The 26,487-nt window shown below is 33.9% G+C and overlaps 1 long non-coding RNA gene across 1 annotated transcript; it reads left to right on the top strand.

Moving 5' to 3' along the window:
- The first annotated feature begins 1,596 nt into the window (after positions 1-1,596).
- Positions 1,597-3,806, top strand: LOC149151879 (uncharacterized). Its single transcript, XR_016262563.1, has 2 exons — positions 1,597-2,473; positions 2,573-3,806. It is a non-coding gene; the product is annotated as an uncharacterized LOC149151879 (long non-coding RNA).
- Positions 3,807-26,487: the final 22,681 nt, after the last annotated feature.

Genomic DNA, 26,487 nt, shown 5'->3' with positions numbered 1-26,487 from the left:
GTGAAACAAGTTGGAGTATTCCATACACAGGCACTCACATAACTCATGTAGTGTCTATCATACAGAAAAGTGAGTCTTATTGGCGCAACATGCCTAAGGCATTCTCTCAAAGCACTCCTACCCATGTCCATAAGAGGCAGGTCACCACTCCATCTTATTATGTAGAGTACACCTCATGCCAACCCTTTTTATGCCAAGCCTTCTTGCCAGAGTGCAAGTGTGCATGTCTTGATCATGTTTAAGTCTTTCAATGCTCTCCTCTAATGCCCTATCCACCAGTATGATGTGATGTGGTAATGTAAGATCAATTATGAGTCAAGAAGACAAGGTGCTCATGCCAATCTCTCTCATGGTGATGTGGCATGCCCTCACATATATAACTTCCTATGGAAATGTTAGATGTCCCTCCAACAAACGATCATGCATGAAGGCTCCAAAAGTATCACATGTGCCACTATGACTTATGATGTAATCTACAATGCAAAAAAGGTATCAAAAGTAGCAACAAATTAACACCAAGCCAACGTTCACTATACATATTCTGCATGGGCAAGGATCTAGGCCTCATACAACATGAGGGGTAACAAACACCAAAATTGAGAAATTCAAACATAGGAAAAATGCATAGATTAACTAACATGTCAAGAAAATATGGAAAAACAAGTTGAGAATGATAAATTGGTACAGATAGACATTTCATCAAATGAAATTTAAATTATCCTGGACATAATATTGACAAAATACATGTTAAATGGAAATTAACTTCTATGCATGTTATCCTCGGTAGTGAATTCAAGATATGGTTAAATTAGATTTTATCATAATTTCACTTTTAAGAGATGCAACACATGAACATCCACCCAAAAATCAAATTACAAAAATGTATCACCAAATACATCACATTTCAAAAAATTTAGTAACTAGATTGATATATATTTCAAAAAATTTAGTAACTAGATTGATATATAATGATTACAGTGTCAATTATATGATGAATTTGTTTTTCGGATATAATTAATTCTTAACAGCTAATTTCCTGACGGCTAACTCTTAATCGAATGCATGTTTGCTATTGAAACTTTTTTCACTTTTATCCTGAAAGTAAACAGCCTTAAATAAAACTTCAATAAAATCTGAATAATGTGATTAATTTAAAATACAAATTCATCATCAACTGAGTACTACCAGAATCTAAAATCATAAAAGATACCATATCATTTAAACGACACCCACCGATTTAAAAGATTGAGAGACGCGGAAAGATGCCATGTCATTTAAACGACACTTACTGTATCGCGAGCCTGCTGCAATAAAGCTTGCCGAATGTGGAAATACAATGCCACCTGGGATTAAGAGATGGAGACATGCGGAAAAATGCGGTATCATAGATGGAGACATGCGGAAAGATGCCATACCATTTAAACGACACTCACTGCGCGGACCGGCTGCAATAAAGCTCGCCGAATATGGAAATGCAATGCCAGGTCGAGGCTTTGAGTTTCAATGAAATGAACGATTTTGATAAAAGAGACAGACACGTGGAAAGATGCCAAACTGATTCTTTGAACTTGAATATGCATTTATTGGGAGGTCTCTTAGGCTGGCGCGATCGGCATCAGCTGCAACGGGTGTTGGCCTCCCCGAACCCACGCCATATTTGGGATAAGCATGAGCAGGATTCATGATCCTGTATTATTTCGGTTGATTCCCCCGAGGCGCTTCCTTCACCCACTTAGCAAATTCCGATAAACCTGATCCATCAGCCGCTCACCGATCTGTGTGGGATCAAATAAGAGATCAAATAAGTTGTGAACTCACCCCACGAAATGAACATTTTCATCGTCTATATTTCCCCCGCTCAGCGATCTGTGTCTCCCACATTTGAGATTAAATTGTGAACTGACCCCACGAATTGAGCATCTTCGAAAACCTTCATAGCTCCCCTCCATTTCTTTTTCCTCTGAGAAAAAAAGGTCCCCTCTTCATTTCTGGCATATTTCTCTCTTCATTACAGGATCTTAATTCTGATCCCACCTCATTTTGTCCCCCAGTCCCTCCCACAATTTTTCTCATCGTTTGGTACAGATCACAAGAGGCAGACTTCAGCTCATCACAATGTGAATCAGAGAGGGAAGTTTGCCTCAAAATCATCTGCACTAGGTCTACATCTCAAAAAAACAGAAGCTGAGGAGGATCATCGAGTGTGAAAGCAACAACAATAATTCAGTATTGTCTCACACCATGATAGTGATATTAATGTCGATTATAGCTTAAGCAAGCAGGCAGGCAGGCAGATGAGTTCCCATGATCTTATTTTTGATGATGCAATGTATGGAATTCATCAGTTACACATTACATTTCATGGAAAGCCCCTTTCAACTCTGTGTAGAATCTTTCATATCTCCACTGATGGAATGGAGCCAAAACTGAGCGGCTGGCTTGCTGACGTGAAGATCCCCTTCCATAACCCCATGTATGTATGTGTTCAGTAGTTGTTTACATTCTGTCATTACTAATTACAGATATATTGTGTGTAAATGGTAGTGATTGAGTTTAATTTTTTTTTAAACAGGGAATTATGGTTGCGGCCCATTACTATAATTCACACTGGGCCTAACCCCAAGGGTATGGGGAGGGTATGGGGAGAGTATGGAGGAGATTGGATATAGTGACTTCCGAATAGATAAGGTACTTAACAATGAAGAAAGCATACATTAAACTATCCGTTTTATCCAATCCAACTATCCTCGAGGTTTAATTAATAATTAATTTATTACTATGATTAAAATTTATTCACCATATACTTTGATTAAAATTTATTCACCATATACTTAATTTATTTGCCTTTTGATTGTTGATGTAACTGCAAATAAATTTGCCTTTTGATTGTTAATGTAACTGCAAACAAAGGCGAAAATTTTGACTTTGAAATTTTAATTAGCTATTTTGCGGAAAGATAGGCAAATTAAATTGACTTCCGGCAAGTCGCACTCAAACTTGGCTACCAAAATTGTTAGTGAAATTGCAATTGTTTCCTTAACAATTTGATTTTAAATATCAGTTTTAAATCAAATTACATAATCTGAGTTTATAGGGAACTGAATCTATTATTCAAAATGGTAATGGATTCCGCTCTCTAGAAACCTAGTTTATTCGTAATCTGCATAGTCTAGGTATCTAGGAAGCTGAAACTATTATTTAAAATCATGATGAATTCAGCTCTTTATAAACCCAGATTATGCCGTTTAGAAAATTGATATTGTATTCTAAATATCAGATTTTAAAAAATTCAGCAATTATTTTGCTTCTCCTGAGCCCTATGTATCCATGGCCATTTTTATCTGGGTTGAAGATTCTAGTAAGATTAAACAATTAACTTTAATTATTAATTATAGGAGTTTTAGATATTCCCGGAATCTGCCATCTTGATAAAAAAAAATTCAATAATACACGGCCCGCCCATAATTCCAACTAATAAATTTCTCTCTCAGTTCCGATCCCACTTCATCTTGCCCTCAATCTCAGACGCAAACTCCTCTATCATTTGGCATTTGATATTGGAAGGAAGGAAGGATCTGAAAAGTGTAGTGTGCATGCCGCTACAGACGTTTCCATTCGGTAGGGTTATCAGAGAAGCCGCTACAGGAGGAGCAGTAGAGTTAAAAATCACCATTCAGTACAGACCTGAAGAATCGGACTTCAGTTCATCACAGTCTCAATCACAAAGGGTACTTTTCCTCAAAAGTCATATCCTGCTAATTGCAGGAGTTCTGTATCTAATAGCGGAAGCTGAGGAGGATCATGGAGTTTGGAAATCCTAATTCTGAATGGTCTCGCAACATAATATTAATATCATATCAATTGTAGCTTAAGCAAGCAGAAGAGGCATTATCCTCTCTGATCTCACCATCTTATTTTTGAAGTATTGAGTTCATCTTACATTTCATGAACAATCCCTTTCAGCTTTGTTGTGCAATCTTTTCTGATCTGTCGGTGATTGAAGGGAGCCAACATTGCTTACATTCTTGTGTTGTTATGTGTATTAGGGTTTCTGTCATGACATTAAGTGGACTCACATGTAAACTGTTTAAGTGATATGCCACTTTGCATTGCACTGACCTGAGTCTTGAAATCATAACATAGTCTGTGAAGATTTTTCGACGTAAATCACATATTTGTCGTTGACATGTTTCATCATAACATAGTTCAGATTTATGAGAAGATTTTTCAACGTAAATCACATATTTGTGGACACGTTTCAAACCAATCACATATTTGTTGACGGGTTTCATCATAACATAGTTCAGATTTATGAGAAGATTTTTCGAGGTAAATCACATATTTGTCCAGGCCTTTCATCATAACATAGTTCAGATCTATGGGAAGATTTTTCAAACGTAAATCACATATTTGTCAATGCGTTTCATCATAACATAGTTCAGATTTATGAGAAGATTTTTAGATGTAAATGACATATTTGTCCACCCGTTTTCTAACCAACCACTATGATTCATCCTCAAGAAACTATATCAATTATACACAATTAATTTCTTTTCCGCCCTACACAAACCCAAAAAATATATATATTTAATAAAACTATATCAATTATACACAATTAATTTCTTTTCCGCCTTACACAAACACAAAAAATATGTATATTTCTACTAAATAGGTAATCTCTTATTTCATTCCTATGAGATGTATTTGAATTTGGTCTTTTCAAAGATATTAAATAAATAACCCCTGTGTAAACATAATCTGCACCAATTTAAAAATGATTCAAATTAGTTTTTCTTCTATAGTGGGATGTATCTTCATTTTACATAGCTTTCCTTCTATGGTGGGATCCATCTTTATTCTATATAGTTGAATTTATGGAAAACAAATTTTTAATTTTAGCATTAGTGTTATGAATGTGGCAAATGAGAAATTCGAAATTTTAGATGGATGTATATTCATTCTATATAATTGAATTTATTGAAAACAAATATTTAATTTTATTATAAATTTGGTGAATTAGAAATCTGAGTTGAGAGATCCAATTTTTTCAGGTGCAATTTTTTTAATGAGCCAATGTTATTTAAATATTTTATATGATTTATTTTTATTTTCTTTAATTTTTATTTTAATTAATATAAACAAAATTTCAATTTTGATCACAAACAAACATGGTTACACATCACACTATACTATACCATTACATAACAAAAATCCAAAATTTATTACATATATATAAAATGCCATAATTCGATTTATTAAATATTACAAAAGTATATAAGCGGAGGCAAATTCGGACCATTGTAAACTTGTCACCATTGAATCTGTCACCATTGAATCTCTTTTATTTTTTGGGGTTAACAAACCCCATAAGCCTTCTATTCGAACAAAGGGGTTGACTTTGTAGATTGCATCATTGTCCCCGATCAAATTGAAAATAGAAAGAGCTTAGTGTTTTACGAAAAAAAATATGTATGATGATATTAATATCCATTCAAAGTAAAAACATCGCACTATTGTTCACTTACAGAAATGTAAAAGTTGTCCTTCTATTTTTATATCAACAGTGTTAAACATAAATATATCATTATATATTAAATAATTTTATAAAATGTAATTATAATATAATATATGTTAATAGTTAAATATGTGAATAATAATATATATTAAGAAAAGTTTTTTAAAATATATAGGAAATATTTTGCTTGGTTTTGAACCGGTTGGTGTGATTTATTATCTGGTTTTGATAATGAATCATACTCGTTGGTTCAAAAAGTAGAAGAAAAAATTTTCTCCTATATAATTTCTACCAAACAGACTATTCTTAATGTAATATGGATCACATAAACCTGAAATCAAAAATAACATACATATCACATATAACTAAAATAAAATAAAATAAAAATAATTCATAATAAATTGATTAGATTTTTTAATCTATATTAAAATAAAAATTTTGTGAAAAAATGAGCCAATAGCTAGTTCAAAATATCCATGATAAATAATGAATAGTTAGTAGGATAAACTGCATATACTTCAAGGATCGAGAAAAGCATGTTTTTATTTTCATTTTCTGCAAATGTATATTCATGAAAAATTAATGTATTTTTTGCAAATGTATATTCATGGAAAATGAGAACAAAGAGGAGGCCACAATTTATATCCTCCACCACCGTATTATACTAAAGTGTTTGAAATTTTTCCATCCAAAATTATGTTTTGAGGAGAACAGGTAATATGAGAAGCAGTTAAAAATATACTGCATTACTAAAATTTGTATTACAATATAAATATAGTATACTGAATCACTAAAATATGTATTAAAATATAATTATAATTTTTTTACTAAAATTTGTATTAGTATACTGTGTTGGCTCCCCGTTAATGGCGGTGTAGAAGGTTAACGCTCCTCGTGCGTTTCATGGCATGTGCTTAAATCTAGCGATGTGTCTGTTTCTGTAGTTTTTGGTGTAATGACAATGGTGACTCCAACAAGTGCTATCAAAGCCAGAGGTCTCGAGTTCGAAACACACTGGTCCCGCGTTGGGGGGAGATTGTTGGCTTCCCGTTAATGGCATTTTAGAAGGTCAATGCTCCCCGTGTCTTAAATCTAGCGATGTGTCTATTTACTAACACCTGCGAGTTTTGGTGTAACGGAAATCTCTTAAAGTATAATTATAACATCCTTTAAAGGCAAATATTCCACCCAACTCCCCAACTTTAGACCACTGGTCTTCAGAGGGATCCATTATTAATTTAAAAATATAAACTGCATGTTCATTTATTGCAGAATTGGCGCTAGACAGCCTTGACTAAGGAATCAACTATACGGGTTAGGGATTTCTTTGTTATACCCTAACCCCAACTACAAGCTCGGGAAGAGAGCCATGAAAATTGTTCATTTGACACCTTGATATCTATAACTTCTGGGAAGCATGTAAAGAGAGTAGATGAATGGCATCAAGAAGAAAAATTCATTATACGTTGTCAGAATGCCCATTACATTTTCAACTACACAAAACGTTTATGAGATAGCAGTATTAGATGAACATTAAATGTGTTTAAACCATGCAAAAAGATGGGCCAAATGATCATGGTGTCCTTTAAAGTTCATATCAATGGATTGTAAGTATGTTTCATAGAATCATTTTCCAATTCTATATTTTAGGAATTTTTTCTTTAATTTTATCATGAATAAAACAACATTATATGTTTGATGTAGATTTTGTCTTTAGGCTTTATTGTTATTATTGTGATGGTTGGAATAATGGTAGTCATTGATTCTTGGTAGAATGCTATTGGATTTATAGTAGTTGTTGATTTTTAGTATATTTTTAATAACTCAAGATGTTTTTGCTAGGATTTTGAAAGATAAACTTACCAGTTTTATATACACTTCAACATGTAATTTAGATTTGGATAATCTAAATAATTATACCACAAACCAATTTAACTTGGGTTTGAAATGCACCTCAATATGTATTTCAAAAATTAGGTATTGTAATTTTCATTTTTTTTTATTTTTGGGTTAATAACGCAAACCCATATAGAGAAGGTTTGGTAGAGCCACAAAGAGCTACATTTGGCACACTTTAGGGGGAGAAGCTTGATATGCTTGAAAACTAGGTATTGGGTAGGGTATTGACATAACGTTTCTTTCTAAAAGACCTCTCTAAACTCAAGCCTAATATGGGCCTAGAGGATTTAGTGCTTAATGTTTCTCTTTCAAATTCCACCTACTTAGATTTATTGCACCATTACACTCAGGCTACACGAGCGCAAAGTGTTCAAAGTTGTCTCCTCTATCAACTAGGTTATTATAAACTTGCTTCTTTGGATGGAAAAATGAAAAAGTTTCTTTAGACTTAATGGTGGGTTTATAGTAATCTTGAATAACATGGAAATGAAATTGTAGAATTTAGGTTTGTCTTTTTCCATTTTCTAAGGAAAACATCAAAATTTAATGAATTTTTTCACTTATTTTTTTTCATGAATGGGATTTGGATTTGAATGAAGTTTTTAGCCTAACAATGAAAGGAAAAGGATAGGGCTAGGGAAGAGTGTCCATGAAAGGTAAACAACATTTTTTACCTTAAGCGCTTGGAAATGGCAAGAAAAAGATAGAGCAAGGGTAGAGTGATAACTTGGGTTGCTCCTTACCACGAGATTCTTTCCACAAGTTTCTATGTGCTATCTCGTTACCATGATAAAAAAAATAAAAAAATTAAAAATTAAAAAATTAAAAATAAAAATAAAAATAAAAATTGTTGATTGGTGCTTTATTTTATGCATACTATTCATTGGCTTTGGAAATGCTTTCTCCTTTTGAACATATTGTTAAATCGAGCTCATTTTGGAAGAAAGAAAATTATACAAGACAATGATTCTATAATTGTTGCTACCTTTAAAATATATTTAAATTTATCATAGTAAGGACCTATACATGTCGATAGCAAGAAATATGTTCCATATTTGTTTTGTTTTATTATATTATATTTTTATTTTATACATATATTGATATGAATTTATGAAGGGAACAAAATGAAATATAGATTTAAAGCCAAATCACAATGTCATAGTGAAACTCAAATTCAACTAATAAATGGAAAATGTTGAAATTGTATACATGTAGAATGAAAGAAAACTAACACGAATAGTGGTAGCTTATCTCTAAGAAGAGATGTGATGGCTATGTGCTGTCCTGAACTGTGTTATGATGAGATTTTGAGGCATTTTTCTTATGAAGAAGTAATGAAAAACGCTAAACTTCCAAAAATATAACCCTGGGAGATGAAGCACCAAAGGCTTATGCGGCCCAATGGGGTAAGTTGGAACATCAACTTCTTGAAGTCATAACTTTGGCATATGATCTCCATTTGGTGTGCACGATAGCCCGTTGGAAAGGTTTATCTGAGCAGTACAATTTCTAAATTTTGATGATTTCTATGAACACCTTCCATTTTTTTCCTCGAAAAATGTCACTTAGGGCCTTAAAGCGAATTTGGAAGTTCAAGAACTGAAAATTGCCAAAAATATAAAACTACCAAAATAGAAAAATTGTGTTGTGAGCTAGTGGAATAGGTGGGTGGCCATTAATATGCACTTGGATCAATTCCCCCCTCCCCCCCCCCCCCAAAGAAATAAATGAAATCCATTGCATTTAGTGCCCCGAATTTGGAAGTTCAAGAACTGAAAATTGCCAAAAATATAAAACTACCAAAATAGAAAAATTGTGTTGTGAGCTAGTGGAATAGGTGGGTGGCCATTAATATGCACCTGGATCAATTCCCCCCTCCCCCCCCCCCCCCCCCCCCCCCCCCCACCCCACCCCCCAAATAAATAAATGAAATCCATTGCATTTAGTGCCCCCATGAGATGGGTAAACTTCTACTCGATTTTGATAGAATATGAGTATGTTGCATCAAGTGAGGACATGCCCAAGAACTCCATTTCTATGTAGATATATTTGTGGAAACATTCACAATACTTGAGCACAAAATGTCCCTCGAAATCCTTGATACCTAATTTGGTGTGTAAGGTATGAAATATGTTTGTGACCTCTAGCACCACTTGGTCCCTTTCCTGTCATAGTGTGGTCCGTCTCATGTGCTAGTCTTCGTAGCTTCCAATAGGGTAATAGTGTTCCTTAATAGCGTCCCTAAAAGAGTTTCAAGTGAGTGCGAACAAAAATAGTGTGGATTCCTCCATGGCCCTTTTATCATAGTAAGTTTCCCACCAATCCTTGACAGGGGGGTACTAGCCTTAAGGAGTACAAAAGTAATATTTTATCTACCAAAAAATTTATATACTGGAAAATAAATTTCTAGCATATTTAACCATTCAATGTCTAGCGAATCTACATCTATCTTTCCTTAAAATATAGGAATATCAAAATTAAATTGTACTTTGAAGGGGGAAGTGCCTTCAAAGTGGCCATTGGATGAAGATATGTTGCCTATTGGTATTCACTAAAGGATTTGGGAAAAATTATCCATCATCTCATTCATTTGTCGCTCAAGGGATTCTTTGAGCAATAGTTTGATAGGATATCTTTCTCCCTCATATTTCTTTTCTTCTACTATGGGAGGTCATTGAGGGTTGACAAGGACATTCTTGCAAGGGTTCAAGTCCCAACTCCTTATACCCAAACCTCATTGGGGACATGGACAAAAAAATAGATAAAGAGCAGATCACTCTGATACCACTGGTCCAAATTTATGAAGGGAACAAAATGGACTACATATTCAAAATCAAATCACATAGATACAATGAAACTTAATTTCAATTAAAAAATGAAAAATTCCAAAATTATATACATTCAAAATGAGAGAAAACTAGCTTGAATAATGATAGCTTATCTCTAAGAAGGGGAGTGATACCTACATGCTTTCCTAAAATGTGTTACAATGCAACTATAAGGCCTTTTTATTATGAAGAAGCAATGAGAAACTGTAAATATTGAAAACCCTAACTCTAGGAGATGAAGCACCAAAGGCTTGGGCCCCTATGGGGTAAGTTGGAACATCAACTTCTTGAGGTCGTAACTTTGGCATATGATCTTCGTTTGGAGCACATAATAGCCCATTGGAAAGGATTATCCATGCAGTAAAATTTATTATTGGTAACAAATTTTATGACTTATTTCGGTCCATTTCCCTAAGAAAACCATTTAGGGCTTCAAACTGGCTTAAGAAGTTCAATACCTAAAAGTTGCTAAAAATAGAAAAGTGCAAAAATAGGAAAATTGTGTAGTGATCCAGTGGAATAGGTGTGTGGTAACCGATATCCCCTTAGATCAATCCTCCTCCCTTAGGAATAAATGTTCTCCATTGTGTTGGGTTCCTTCATGAGATGAGGAAACTTCTACTCGATTTTGACAACATACTAGTATGTCATACCAAGTGAGAAAATGTCTAGTAATTCCATTTTTGCTTGGATGTATCTATGCAGATGACCACGGTTACACTTGAGCACCATATGCCACTCATAGTCCTTGATACCTAGCTTGGTGCAAGGTATGAAAAATGTTTGTGAACTGTGGCACTGCTTGGTCCCTTTTCTACCATAGTGTGGTCCATCTCATGTAGTAATAGTTTTGTAGTTTTCAACAAGGTGATATTGACATTCCTTAACAACACCCCTAAAAGAGTTCCAAGTGGGTGTGAATAAAAATAGCATGGATTCCACTTGGATTAGATATCATGTAAATATATGTAGAGTGGAAATTTATTTGCATTTCTCCATGCAATTTGGAGAGATATATTTTATGATCTATATAGAGATTGAATTTGAACATCAATTTGCATTAGTTACATAGTTAAAATTTGCAAATAAATCTATTTATAGAGTGAAATTTTGTTGATTTATTGTAAATTTATCTACGTAGTTGTTTGATTTGTTTGAATTACTTACAATTTGTTTGTTCAACATTAACATGAATCCTGCAGCAATAGCCATGTTCAACATCAACATGAATCCTCCAACAATAGCCATGTTCAACATCAACATGAATCATCTAGTAATGGCCATGTTTCCTTTCTCCTGTATCAAAGTAATTCAACTCTCAATCCAAATTAGAATATGATAGGGACTGGATGTTAGTTGGTCTTAGATTATGAAAGATGTCACTAGTTAACAATTTGGTGGCGTGTTAGTTTTAGATTATGTAAGATGTCACTAGATATCTGTTTGGTGTTGTGGGGGGTGTTGAAGAAGGTCCAACTATTTGGCAATGAAGAGTGTAAAGATTTAGCGTGTTCATGTATTATATGAAACTCTGTGTATCCAAATTTTGTGGATATCCACGAAGAAACTTTGAGTAAAAAATATGAAACTTTCAAAATACATGTCATCTAATATATCATAATCTCAACACAAACTTTATATGCACTAGAGAAAAGGAAACTTTGAATATATGCATGGGAGAGAACACCAACTTGACAATAAGACCTCGAATCTTATTTTTGAAATCATATTTAAAATAAACAATTTTTGGTTCATTATATAAATGAGTAAAATCATTGTACTAGGTTAAAAAAATCACATAAATACATAAATTTTATGACTAACACTAATTAATATATGGTGAAGGATTGAGTGATCAATATAGCCTCTGCACTCTCAAAGGCATGGACTAATAAGAATGGTACAATGAATAACAAACTTGTTTTTAGAGAAAAACATTCATTATATTTGAAAATTTCACTAAAGTGGACTCAGATTTACCATGTCATAACAACTTGAGTTTTTAAATGGAATCCTAAAAGGGTTTATAATCTCAAAGGAGTTTTTGAAATTTAGATTTTAAGCTAAAAGTAAATATTATTTTCTTTCATTTCTATCAAGTAATTATAAAACTTTATTCTTTTAACATGGAAAGTTATCTTAAAATTAAAGGAAGTTGTTGGCACATTTAACACGATTTCACAGGGGAAAACAAATAAAATTACACTTGAAACAATAATATTAAGAAACAAATAAACAAGAAGGGGGAGTAGGGTTAAAATTTGAAATCTTGTTTTAACTCGTCATAAAATGATATGAAATTATTTCTCATACAAATGAAAATTAAAATAAAAAATTACTTATCAACTTTGAAATGAAAATAGTTTCTAATTTTTTCAATTGAAGAATAAAGAAACTTTTTATAATATGTTTTATTTTCATTCTCGTAGCTATACCAAGTAGGAAATCCTCCATTTCGACTCAAAACTTGTCTTGCTTGGAAGTGTAAAACGTTAGTAATGTTTTTCCTTTTCAATTCATTAAGATGGATGCAAGTATGAAATATTTGGGTTTTCATTTGAAACCCAACTACTACAAGAAGGAAGACTAGTCTTGGCTAATTGTTAAGATTGAAAAAAAGATTAAAAATTTCGTGTCTAAGATGGATTGATAGAGTGGGGAGACTTATCTGGGTCAAATCAATGTTGGAAGCCATCCCTGTTTTCTAGATGTCAGCGCCATGGATCCATCGCAGTGCTTTAGAAAAAAGTAAGAATAACATGCTTCAAATTCTTATGGGTGCTCCCTTGGGTTAGATGGGAGCGGATCGCTCTTCCCAAAGATTTATGTGGATGGGGTATCAAAAAAAAATTCTTGTTCTCTCATGCATTAGCAGCTAAATGTGGTTGTCAACTCTTTTCCACTCACAGTTTTTGGACTTAGTTGATTTATCAGAATTACGTTCATCCATTTTCCCTTGAAGATTGGATTAGGTTGAGAGATAAGCCTCGTTCCAATATTTCAATCATTTGGCATGTTGTTCTCATTTCATTCAACCTTATTTTTAGGTCTTTCCTCGAAGGTGGGTAATGCTACAAATGTTTGATCAGTCCAAGACCCATGGTCTGGTAGCAGGCTATGCCATCGCTTTCCCTAGGCTTCCATTGATCAACTCAAAGATATATGATTTTCTAGACTTTCTCATATTGGCAATCTAGATCAGACCTCAATTTGGCTCCAAGGGTGACTATCAGCAAGAGAGTTACAAATAGGATTTCCATGAAATCTAGAAAGGGCACCTGGATGCCCTATCTACTGCTCATATAAGACTATCCCAAACAAAAGATGCGTTAGTTTGGATACATTCCCCAATGGTCATATCTAGTCCTAAGAGGGGGTATGTTCATATGAATCTATCTATTGTTGCTACAAAATGGTAATGGAGATGGAAAGGTGTATGGAAGGTACAATATCCAACAAAGCCTTGTCTCTTTATGTGGTGCACCTTTGCTCAAAAAGTTCCCACTTGGGATGTTTGTAGAGGTATTACAAGATTGGTCCTCGGTGGTGCTCCCTCTATAAGTTGTATGGTGAATATATTGATAACTTATTTGCCAAATATCCTTTTATCTTATAGATATGGAACATTTGGAACACTATATTTGGTCAAGATTTTTCATGGCAAGGTTAATATTTTGAGGAGAGGTGGAGAGGTTGGGTAGAAAACAGAAATACTAAGCCCCTCAAGGCCTTGTCTCTTCATTTGTTGGGGCACCTGGCTAGATAGAAATAAAGGATTGTTTCAACACTTTCCAGCCTTTCCGAATCGGGTGGTCATTGAGGCCTTGGTCATTCTTTCACATTTTCGACAATCTATTTCTATATCCAAAACTAAATCACATCTCTGGCGTTCCTTTGACAAGGCCTTGCAAAGGGATGATCAAATGTGTTAAGGGGGATTGGGAGGGGCACAAACAACTTAGCCGAGTTTCTTGCATGTCACTCTTTAATGGATTTTGCGAGGGAAATGGTTCTGATCTATTACAAGTTTTTGGCCACTCTTTACTAGTCATCAGTTGGGTTAATGAGATACAACATTGTGACAACTTACATCTTCTTCACATTCTTGAGGATTTAATAATGTTAAAACTCTCATATGATTTTTTTTATTCCTCTCACATTTATAGGGAACAAAACAATGAGGAAGATTGACTTTCTAAGGAATGCCTTCAGTTGGCTACGAGGTTATGGTCAATTGAAGAATGGATGAGAAATGAACACTTCTAGTTCTACCACCATCATTTTATGGACAATCTTGATGCTCTAATTTAGTTGTTGATTTCATGGCTGTTGTATATAGTTTTGGAAATTTACTTTCTGTTGGACCTATTTTTGACTCTGTGTTCAAGCCTTAATGGTTGACTAATATGTTAGCTTTGAGAGGTTGTACTTCTTGGCAACAAACTTTTTGGATGGTCTATCTGCTGACCCATGTAGATTATTTTGTACTAGAGGTTATAGTTCTGTTGGACTATATTTTCATGTCGTTCCATAAATGGATCTGGACAAATCCTTATTGAATACACACACTGATGTGTATATACAAACTATAATGTTTTTATTCTATAAATAACATTATGGTATTTTTTTCCTTGGAAAAAAGTGTTTTACTTTTCATTATTTTTATAGTTTTCTTTTCTTTATAAATAATTTGTGTATATACCATAGTAATTAAAAAAAAGTATATTAACAAAATTTCACATGTTAGTAGTGGACATTCTAGATCAAAGAATTTTGTTGTGTTGAATTCTTTTGTTGTTCACATAGGAGAAATAATTCCAATTAAAGTCAGCTCTCATCCTCTTGCTACTTGGATTTACAGATGATATTTACCAATCGTGTATGGTTCCACCTACATACCTTCTTGTTTCCTACTCAACTTTTATTGTCTACTTAGTTTGCTTTGATTTACTAATTCCTCTAAATTACGTGCATGTCTTTTTTATGCCTATTTAATATGAATACACTACAATAGGCACTAGTAAAAAATTCAATGCCAAAGAAAGCAACATTAATTCATTTTTGTCGATAAAAAAATATTAATATTTCTCTATTCCTTTGCAGATTTGTGCATTACTAGTTAGACCTATAATTGCTATGGAAAAATATTCTTGTAACCTATATTTATTTTCTAGAAAATTGTGTTGGTAGAGGTTTTAAATAATAATAGTTATTATTATTATTATTATGATTATTATTATTATTATTATTATTATTATTATTATTATTTTATTTTAATTTATTATTATTATTATTATTATTATTATTATTATTATTATTATGATTTATTTTTTATTATTGATTTATTTTTATTTTTTTATGTTTTTTTAGTGAAGATTACAATCATATCAATAAAATAATATGATATTTTGGTTTCCTTTAAAAAAATTAGTGCGGTTGTTTGAATGATTATGCCAATTACACCAATTACACGTTAAGAAAGAAAAACAAATTAATTGTAGAATAATTTCATTATAGTTGAATAATTATATCTATGAGATGAAATAAGATATGATACTACTGAATTTCTTCTATAAAATTATGATATAAATTATAAATAAATGATCCACTTAAATTTTATTCATATAATTCATATATCTAGTATAAATAAATAGTCTTATTAAATTCTCACCATAATAATTTTAGATAAATTATAATATTGATGAACTAATATTATCTATATGAAATCATTAAACTTAAGTAAAATTCCAATTTGTAAATAAAATTCTTAATTTGCAAAACTTCACACAATAAAAAAAAATAACATATAAAATATACCCAAAAACATATATATATATATATATATTCATATGAAAAAAATATGTCAATCTTTTCCTTGCAACTTGAACTTGATCATTGAAATTAACCATTCAAATTGAAATATAATCCTTTCCTTCCCACTTGATCATTGAGTGGGAAGGAAAGAGAGGTTGTCCCGTCATTACAACGGTCGTTTGGAAAAGTGAACATTTTTACCTTACACATGCTTAATAATTAAGAAATTAGTGGAAGTGTTTATCTCTTTGTTTAATTTATATTGATGTATACTTTTAATATAATGAATATTGTAAATTAATCGGGTTTATAAATTTTTAACAACCCATTAATGGAAAGCGTGTTTATTTGCTTTATTATTTAAAATTAATATATGTACTTAATATAATAAATATTATAAATTAACCTTATCAATATTTTTAATTTAAAAAGATAAAATAAAATAAAAATTACATTGTTAAATGATGAAATAGTAAATTAATTGAATAAGAAGGGAATTTTTATTTTAATGGGTCAATACTTAACATGTTTATAAAAATTTAATTTTAGGTTAGAGTTTTTTCTTATCTTAATTTCCAATGATGATTAGGGTTTTCTATAAAAGTTTTTTAAAAAGTTCACATGTGATTAGCTCCACTTATGAGTAAATGGAGTTGTCATGGCATCCACATGATACCATGGTGGTCATAACCATATATCAATTTAACAAAGGCATAACTTCAGTGTACATACTTTTATTAAGGTTGATCTTTATGTTGTTCAAAATCTTTGTCTTTGGGAAATTTCTTCACAATATTTTGATTGCAAAAACATTGGAAGTATTCATATCAAAATCACTAAAATATGATGTTTCACTAAAATGAGTTTATAAGTCAGTAGCTCTGATTTTTCCATTTATAAACTAACAATGTTGGGTCCCTATAATACTAGTGATTACCCCATTACTATTGTAGTTATATCCCTTATTAATATTGTTGTGCCCCTATTGCCCCCATATTGTTATTACTGTGCCCCATAGAATCCCTCTATTGTTATTTTTGTGGCTTTATATTATTATTGTTAGGTCGGCTGGATTATATTGTGACTCCTTAGACTCCTATATATAGAAAGGAGGTTTTGTCATTTGCATCATCCAAGAATTGTTCATTTATGTAATGTAAAGGAGGTTTTCCCCTCGAAGAGGCTGAATTCTAAGGCGTTGATCTATCTTTTCTATCTTTTCTTGAGCTGGTTTCATAACATTTGGTATCAGAGCTTTGGATTCTAGGGTTTCGCTGCTCCAAACAGGTCATCGTGGAATTTTCGCTATAACTTTTTTTTCTGTGACGTTTCAGAAGTCGCAAGAAAAACCCATTTTAGAAGAAATCGTGCTGAACCTTGGGTCCGAATTTCAGAGATTTTCGCACGATATTTGCGGAGATATGATCTGAGGAAGTTGGTCTTTTTGCAGACTCCTCATTACATTCAAAACAGGTGACCTAGGGAAAATCGTCATAACTTTCTCTCTGGGGATCGGATTGAAGTTTCATAAGAAGGTACAGAAAGAGGACAGACTGTAGTTTCTTTTGAGTGTTTTTCAGATCCAAAGGTCGAAACAGTGACTCGTGGCACATCGTACAAGTTCACTCTACTGAACTAGTCTATAATCAAGTCACTATGGGAGATTTCGCATAACTCTTCCTTGGAGAATCCAATTTGGGTCAGACTTGTGGCATTGGAAAGAGGACACAGAGGGCTACTATAGGTCACAAATTCAGAACTAGATAATCAGAAAGTACAGAGATACATCAGAGGCAATATCGAGCTCCTACAAAGTGACAAAAGGTGTGTAGATTTTCTTTAATTTTTGCTTAAGCTTGGTTTGAAAATTTATTTTGAAGGAATTCAAAGGGCATATTAGAGAATTATTATCGGTAACTGATGCCCCGAGGAAAGAAAATGCAAACACCTAGTAAGGAACCTGAAAGCTCTAGCATGACTCATGAAGAAGAAGAAGAAATGCTATATGATATATCAAAATTACAAGAACAAGTGTCACTTGCACAAAAAGCAACAGAATCTAAGATGGATGGTTTAAGGAAAGATGTAGAAGCTAAGATGGATGGTTTAAAGAAGGGTGTAGAAGGTAAGATGGATTGTTTAAAGAAAGGCGTAGAATCTAAGATGGATGGCATGGAAGCTAAGGTGAATGGCATGGACGCTAAAATTGATGGCATGGATGATAATATGGAAGAATTGAAGATAGATATGAATAAGTTGCAACAAGAAATGGTCACTAAGGGTGAAAGGGTACTAAAGGAAACTCATGATGAGAACAAAAGAAATGTTAATCATGATTCCATAGACTCTAATGTTGGATCGAAGACTCACCATATTCCAAAAATCGATATGAGGAAGTTTGATGGTAGGGATCCCGCCACATGGATATTACAGATGGAGCAATTCTTCGATCTCAATAATGTGCAAAACACACAAAAGGTACGTATGGCAACTTTATATTTGGAACCAAATCAGTTTGTATGGTATCAATGGCTTTGCTCTCGTAAACAATTTATCACTTGGGCAATTTTTACGAAAGAATTGATAGCACATTATGAGGATACAAAAAGCAACACTTTTTTTAGCCAATTGATAAGTCTCAAACAAAAGGGTTCAATAATGGAGCACATTGAGGAGTTCCAAAAATTGAACATAAGGGTAAAAGATATTCCAGAGGAGCATAGGATTGATGTGTTCATAGGGTCTTTAAAGGATAATATCCAACATGATGTTCACCTTTGGGAACCTGATTCATTAGAGAAGGCATTTAGGTTAGCAAGAAAAATGGAAAGCAAAATTATGGCAACCAGGAAGCATACCACTCACAACTATAAAGACGGAAGTGTTGTTACCGCTAGTCTTCCACAACCTATAAGGTTGACACCACAACAATTGGAAGAAAAAAGAGCAAAAGGGCTTTGTTACAGTTGTGATAGCAAATACACTAAAGGTCATAAGTGTGCTGAGAAGAAATTATTCTACATAGATTGTGAAGAGGAAGAAGAAAAGGAGCAAGAAAGGTCAAAAGAAGAGGATATACTCCAGGAACAAAGCCTAGATAAAGAAGAAATGAATCCGACCATATCTTGTAATGCATTGGTGGGAATTACCACTCCTCAAACCATCAAGATAGAAGGACAAATCAAGAAGAAAAAGGTAATAGTGTTGATTGATTCAGGAAATACCCACAATTTTATTCATTGTAAGGTAGCAAAAGAATTGAATTGCTTCTTATATCCAGCACCAGAGTGTCAAGTGATGGTTGCAAATGGAGGAACAATAAATTGCTCTGGAAAGTGCCATAATATCAAGCTATCCATGGGAGAATATGTATTGACTAGCCCAATGCTTTCCATTCCAATGGGAGGTGCTGATGTTGTACTAGGAGTCCAATGGCTACAATCCTTGGGTACAATAGCTTTTAATTTTCAAGAACTTTTCATGAAATTTTTTGTGGAAGGAAAGGAAGTTGAATTAAGGGGTATTGCAGGGAAACCGGAAAGATAATCAGCTCTAACGGTATGACAAAGCTTCTAAAAAAGGAACAAAGAGGTGTAATTGCACAATTATGTTCGCTAGATGTTTCCACAGTGGAATCATCTATTTCTCCAGATCTCCAAAAAGTCTTGGACAATCATTCCAAGGTATTTGAGACTCCCAAAGGTCTCCCACCTATTCGTGATCATGATCATGCTATTCATTTGATTCCAGGAAGTGTTCCTCCAAACATCAGGCCATACAGATATCCCTATGCCCAAAAGAGTGAAATTGAACGTATGGTTGCAGAAATGCTAGAGGCTGGTATAATTCAACCAAGTCAAAGTTCTTTCTCTGCTCCAGTCGTATTGTTGCACAAGAAGGATGGATCATGGCGCATGTGTCTGGATTATAGGGAGCTCAACAAGCTCACTATTAAAGATAAGTTTCCCATTCCTGTCATTGATGAATTACTAGATGAATTGCATGGATCAATTTACTTCACCAAGTTGGATCTTCGTTCGGGATATCATCAAATTAGAATGAAGATTGAAGACATTCCAAAAACAGCATTTAGAACTCATGAGGGTCATTATGAATTTTTGGTCATGCCTTTTGGCCTTACCAATGCACCTTCAACATTTCAAGGTTTGATGAATTCAATTTTCAAACCATTCCTTAGAAAATTTGTGTTAGTATTTTTTGATGATATACTAATCTACAGCAAGTCTTGGAAGGATCATGTTGAACATGTTGACAGGGTGTTACAACTATTGGAGGAGAAACAATTATATGCAAAAAGATCCAAATGTTTCTTTGGAGTACAAGAGGTGGAATATCTGGGTCATATTGTATCTCATGAAGGAGTTAAGGTAGACCCTAGCAAAATTAAAGCCATTAAGGAATGGAAAATTCCCACATCCATAAAGCATCTGCAAGGATTTCTTGGGTTGACAGGGTATTATCGCAAGTTTGTTAAGAATTATGGGAGAATAGCAGCACCTCTAACAACATTATTGAAGAAAGATGCATTTTCATGGACTCCAGAAGCAACAAAGGCCTTCGAACATCTTAAAGAGGCAATGTGCCAAGCACCGGTCTTAGCTACACCGGACTTCACAAAAACCTTTATTGTGGAATGTGATGCTTCAGGAAATGGAATTGGTGCTGTTTTAATGCAAGATGAAAGACCCATTGCTTTTGAAAGTCGTCCAATCAAGGGAAAGTTTTTACACAAAGCTATTTATGAGAAGGAAATGTTGGCAATACTCCATGCACTTAAGAAATGGCGACCCTACCTAATGGGAAGACACTTCAAGGTAAAAACGGATCATGATAGCCTTAAATACTTTTTAGAACAAAGATTATCCTCTGAAGAGCAACAAAAGTGGGTCACAAAGATGTTGGGTTATGACTTTGAAATCATCTACAAAAAAGGGAAGCAAAATGTGGTGGCAGATGCACTCTCAAGAAAGGATGAGGATGTGGAAGCATTGTTGTGCGCCATTTCTATTATCCAACCAGATTGGATAAACGAAGCAAGGGAGGAATGGAAGAATGACGAAGAAGTGTGGGCACTTATTCGAAAGTTACAACAAGATTCCAGTATGTCTGATACATTTAGCTGGAAAAATGATTCGTTATGGTACAAAGATCGCTTATACCTCTGTAAGAATTCCCAGCTAAAACAAAATATTCTTATGGAATTGCACACTTCTCCCTTAGGAGGGCACTCAGGATTTTTAAAAACTTACCACAGGGTTAAGAAGGAATTTTTTTGGGATGGCCTTAATCAGATATTCAAAAGTTTGTGGCAGAATGTTTGGTTTGCCAACAAAATAAAGTTGAAACAATTAAGACACCAGGTCTATTACAACCTTTATCCATTCCAAGCCAACGTTGGGAGGAGGTTTCAATGGATTTTATCACAGTTTTACCAAAGTCTGAGGGAAAGAGTGTCATCATGGTGGTAGTTGACAGACTTACCAAGTATGCACACTTTTGTGCATTATCACATCCATTTAAAGCCAGTACAGTTTCTACTGCATTTATGGAAACAATTCAAAAGCTACATGGAAACCCAAAGATTATTGTAAGTGACAGAGATCCCATTTTCACTGGAAATTTTTGGACAGAATTATTTTCTTGTCTTGGTACTCAGTTAGCTCATAGCTCATCTTATCATCCTCAATCTGATGGGCAAACTGAGATAGTAAACAAATGTTTGGAAGGATATCTTCGTTGCTTTGTATCTGATAAACAAACACAATGGGTCAAATGGTTGCCTTTGGCTGAATGGTGGTATAACACTTCCTTCCATACAGCAACAAAAATGACCCCATTTATGGCACTTTATGGGTATCAACCACCATCCATCACATCATATTTAAGAGAAAATTCTAAGGTTCAGGTAGTGGAACATCACATCGAACATCAACAACAAGTCCTCCAACTCTTAAAGGATAACCTCGTGTTGGCACATAATAGAATGAAACAACAGGCAGATCAACATCGCAGTGAAAGAAATTTTGATGTAGGTGATTGGGTATTCCTATGGCTACAACCATATAAGCAAATGTCCCTCAAGCAAGCTAAGAAGGATAATAAATTATCACCAAAGTATTATGGTACGTACAAGGTGTTGCAAAAGATTGGTACTATGGCATACAAATTGGAGCTTCCTGCAGCTTCTCGATTGCACCCAGTTTTCCATGTTTCAAGTTTAAAGAAGGTTATAGGTGACAAGCTCCCAGTTCAAACAATATTGCCAGAACTTGACGAGGAAGGAAAAATTATATTGGAACCGGAAGCAATCACAGAAACAAGAACTCGATAGCTACGAAATCGATCAATTTCAGAGTATCTTATCAAGTGGAAGAACTTATCCGCTGAAGATTCCACATGGGAGGATGATAATTTTATGCAAAAGTATCCAGAACTACTCAAGCGTTGAGGACAACACTTTTTTTAAGGAGAGGGGCATGTTGGGTCCCTATAATACTATTGATTACCACATTACTATCGTAGTTATATCCCTTATTAATATTGTTGTGCCCCTATTGCCCCCATATTGTTATTACTGTGCCCCATAGAGTCCCTCTATTGTTATTTTTGTGGCTTTATATTATTATTGTTAGGTTGGCTGGATTATATTGTGACTCCTTAGACTCCTATATATAGAAAGGAGGTTTTTTCGTTTGTATCATCCAAGAATTGTTCATTTATGTAATGTAAAGGAGGTTGCCCCCTCGAAGAGGCTGAATTCTAAGGCGTTGATCTATCTTTTCTATCTTTTCTTGAGCTGGTTTCATAACAAACAAAATATATGACAATTTAGTGGTGCCATAGATCCTTGTATAAGTGATAAATTCATTCATGTACCAATTTGTGATGCTTCCTAGGACCTTAATTATATATTTAAAAATCATAGGGCACTTTTTACAAAATATTGGTTCATACATCAAGACTAGGAAGTGGTGATAGATTTATTTATAAATTAGAGCATACATGTATTTCTATACATCTTTACATTGTGCATATATTGGAGGGCATGAATGGTTCTATTTCTACTTCATACTTGTGAATTGATTAATTGTGCAAACAACATATATTAGAGATGAGGATATGTGGTCAATTAGGGTTATCGTGAGTGATCGGGAAGAAGGGTTGTTATCTTTCCCACCCAGGTTCAAATCCCCACTAGTGACATGATAGTTATAATGTCTTATTGGCTTTAGGCCTTGTGAATTATTAAGTGAGTATGCTTATGGGTTGGCCTGGTACCATCAACATCACCCTAGCCCTTAGGTTAAGAGGGAGGTTGAGGTTGATTTCTTTACTTAATAAAAAATTTAAAAAAATGTATGAGGACATGTAAAATTTATTCGTAACCTTGATTGGATTAAAATTTACTATCCCTAATGCGACATTAAATGTTTGTGATATTATGTCTACCTAGTTAAAGATTATTCCCTTCATAAGGATTGAGTGTAGTAAAGTTTCCAAGACTCTCTTAAATTATAGGATTGAGATTGATGGTGGGATCTTATTTAGTGGCTTTGCGTCTTTAAACCTTAATTGCATTCCTTCTAGTGGATTTTTCATGGTAGTTTACAAATAAACTACAAAGAAATAGTATGAGTACAAATACATATGACAAAAAATGTAACCTAACTTTTTGTAATTCATCGATGACGTAATAGACACCACAAAACCTTTTAATTATTTTGGAAATATTTTCCAATTAGACCATCCTTCAAATGGGTAGACAATTTACATAATAACCTGAACCTCTATAGATCACCCTACATATCTCTCACTCCATAACCTACCTAACAAAGCTTGTAATAAGCCTATGAAACCATTTTTTTGTAGACATCATAAAGATAAATCATAACCATTTATATTTAGTTATTTAGTAACATTAATCAATGTTGTATTACCTCTAATGGATAATGGTGGAATATCCTAGATGGCTCCATGGAAAGTGGGATGATGTTGCATCCAATCAACATCATGGTCATTAGCAAGGTAGGTCAACAAATGAGAGGCATAAATTATATATACAAGCTTTGATTTTAGTGATTCTCAAACTGTTGGAAAGCTTTTAGTATTTGGAATAGTTTCGAAGGGCTCCAAGCTATGACTGCAATTTTTTTATCCCAAAATTTTCCATTATGCCCCAAACTAGATTTGAAAGGTTCAAGAATCCAAATCTTCATAAATGGGACGTACCAATAATTTTTTCCTAAAAGAGAATTCCAACAAAATTTCCACCTAGAAAGTACTAAGATGGATGAAAATTTATATAATGATCCATTCTAGAACAAAAGTTGGATTAACTACTTGAGATGTGCTTCAACATAGTTCTTCACACTTTTGAATTTTTTATTAATTGCATTAGTTGTATAAAAATCAAAATGAAAATCCAAACTATTCCAAAGGCCAAGAGAAGAATAATTGGTGGGCATCAACAAATTTTAAGGAAACAAGTCTAAAAACATCTCTCATATAATGAGGACAAACAATGAATTATTTGGAAATTTGAACTAAAGCTCTGACAAGCCTAGCGTGAATGGAAAAGCGACCTTCTCCAAATAGATGCCTATATTCACTATGTAGTGGTGTTTCTGGAATGAGAGAGAGAGAGATATGGAAGTTTTTGAAAGGATTATAATATTATAAGTTTGAAGTCTCACCAATAATATTTATTTTGAATTGTTTGGCTTAGCTATTAAGATTAAACTTGATATTTGGTGAGATAGTGATGGAACCCTTTTAGAAAGGTAGTATAACATGATAGAGAACATGTTGGCATCATCGTTAATGTGTTGTCCTTGATGGAAACCTACTTGATAAAGATGTCAACATTATGATAGTAGGATGATGATGCAGGATGATACAAATGTGACATAGGTAATGGACAAGGGAATTCCAAGTTTAGAGACAGATGAATGACACAAGTGAAGTTGGGAAAGTATACACAGATCCTATTTCAGAGGGTCACGTACATACATGGGCACTGTGAAGAAAATCACGTACAAAATCTGCGCCATGGTAATTTGAATACCGAGAATATTTACCATGGTATTGGCCCATAGTAATGAGTGCGTCAACATTTATTTGATCCCAATGAATAATACCAACAACATTACTAACGGACTGTCCTAAGGTATTGGCTAAGGAAAAAACTATATAAGGAGATGGAGATCAAAGTGTTACATGTGCAAGTTATGGGTTATTAATGTGTAATCTAATCTGAAACAGGTGTGCACTAAGGAGCATGGAAGAGGCTCAAATATGTTAGATCTAAAAGAATAGTAATGAATATGCTTTCTTGATATGTTTGTGATTATAGCTAACAATGATAGATTTGTGGTGATAATGATATTCCGATATGGATGTGTGACAATAAATTATGTGAAGTATGTGTTGTGGTTGTAGTGAAAGTATGATTCAATGATTTTAAATTTGTACGCTAGTTTTACTTAGGTTAGTCACATACATACACATATTTGCTTTTGGGTAGTCATGTGTATATTCTACGAAGTATTTTTCAGTTTGTGTAGATATGTACGTGAGTGTTGTGAATGGAAAGTACATACATATACTAATATGTTTTTTGAAAGTTGCGTACATATGCTAGGGTTTTGCAGTATGACTTTTTGATGATATTTGATAAGTTCTGTTCTGTTTGTTGTTCTCTTTCGATGATGTCTCTATCATGATAATCTATGTTTGACAGTGTTGATTGGGTTGAATAAGGTTTTGTGTATTGATCCGAATGGGATCCATGAAGAATTATCAAGTACCATGACTGTATCAAAATAGGACAGACTTTGAATTTATGAACATAGGGTGATCAAGAAGACCTCTAGACAGTGGCAGATTGCAACCAACAAGGAAGAACGAGGACCTCAGTCAAAGCACATTGACCAAGGCCCATGGAGTCTGTGTAGGAGGCAAAAGTGGCACTTGGGAAGCTCGGATCAGGAAATAGAGGCCATTTTTGATGCACGATTAGCGCTTAGTGCTAATCACACATCACTAGGCAAAACCCCTCGAGAGGGAAAGGCCCTAAGCACTCGGTCACATGGGAAGTCGGAAACTATGGGGAAATTGATAAGGGGAAAGGCAGGACCTATGCTCCAAAACCGGCAGTATATCGGGGGCACCCTTGGGTGATAAGTGGATTTGGCTAAAACCGAGCGATTCCATTCATCGCACGATGCGTGTCCAGCGGATGAGAGAGAAAACCACCTCTCATTGCGTGCTAATGATCGAGCAAGTCAACCGCGTGAAATGAGTGAATAACGTAGGATCTGAGGGCTCCAGATCTGACGGCGTAGATTGCACCCAATGGAGTAATTGGATTTGACAGGGGAATTAAGCTGTGGCATAAAGAAGTTTGAAGTC

Source organism: Pinus tabuliformis, chromosome 9 (genome assembly GCF_031772625.1).
Source record: "Pinus tabuliformis cultivar Carrire ecotype Pingquan chromosome 9, CPIR1, whole genome shotgun sequence".
NCBI classification, from domain to species: Eukaryota; Viridiplantae; Streptophyta; class Pinopsida; order Pinales; family Pinaceae; genus Pinus; species Pinus tabuliformis.
Note: the sequence above shows the minus strand (reverse complement) of the source record. Positions and strands in the feature narration are given on the sequence as shown.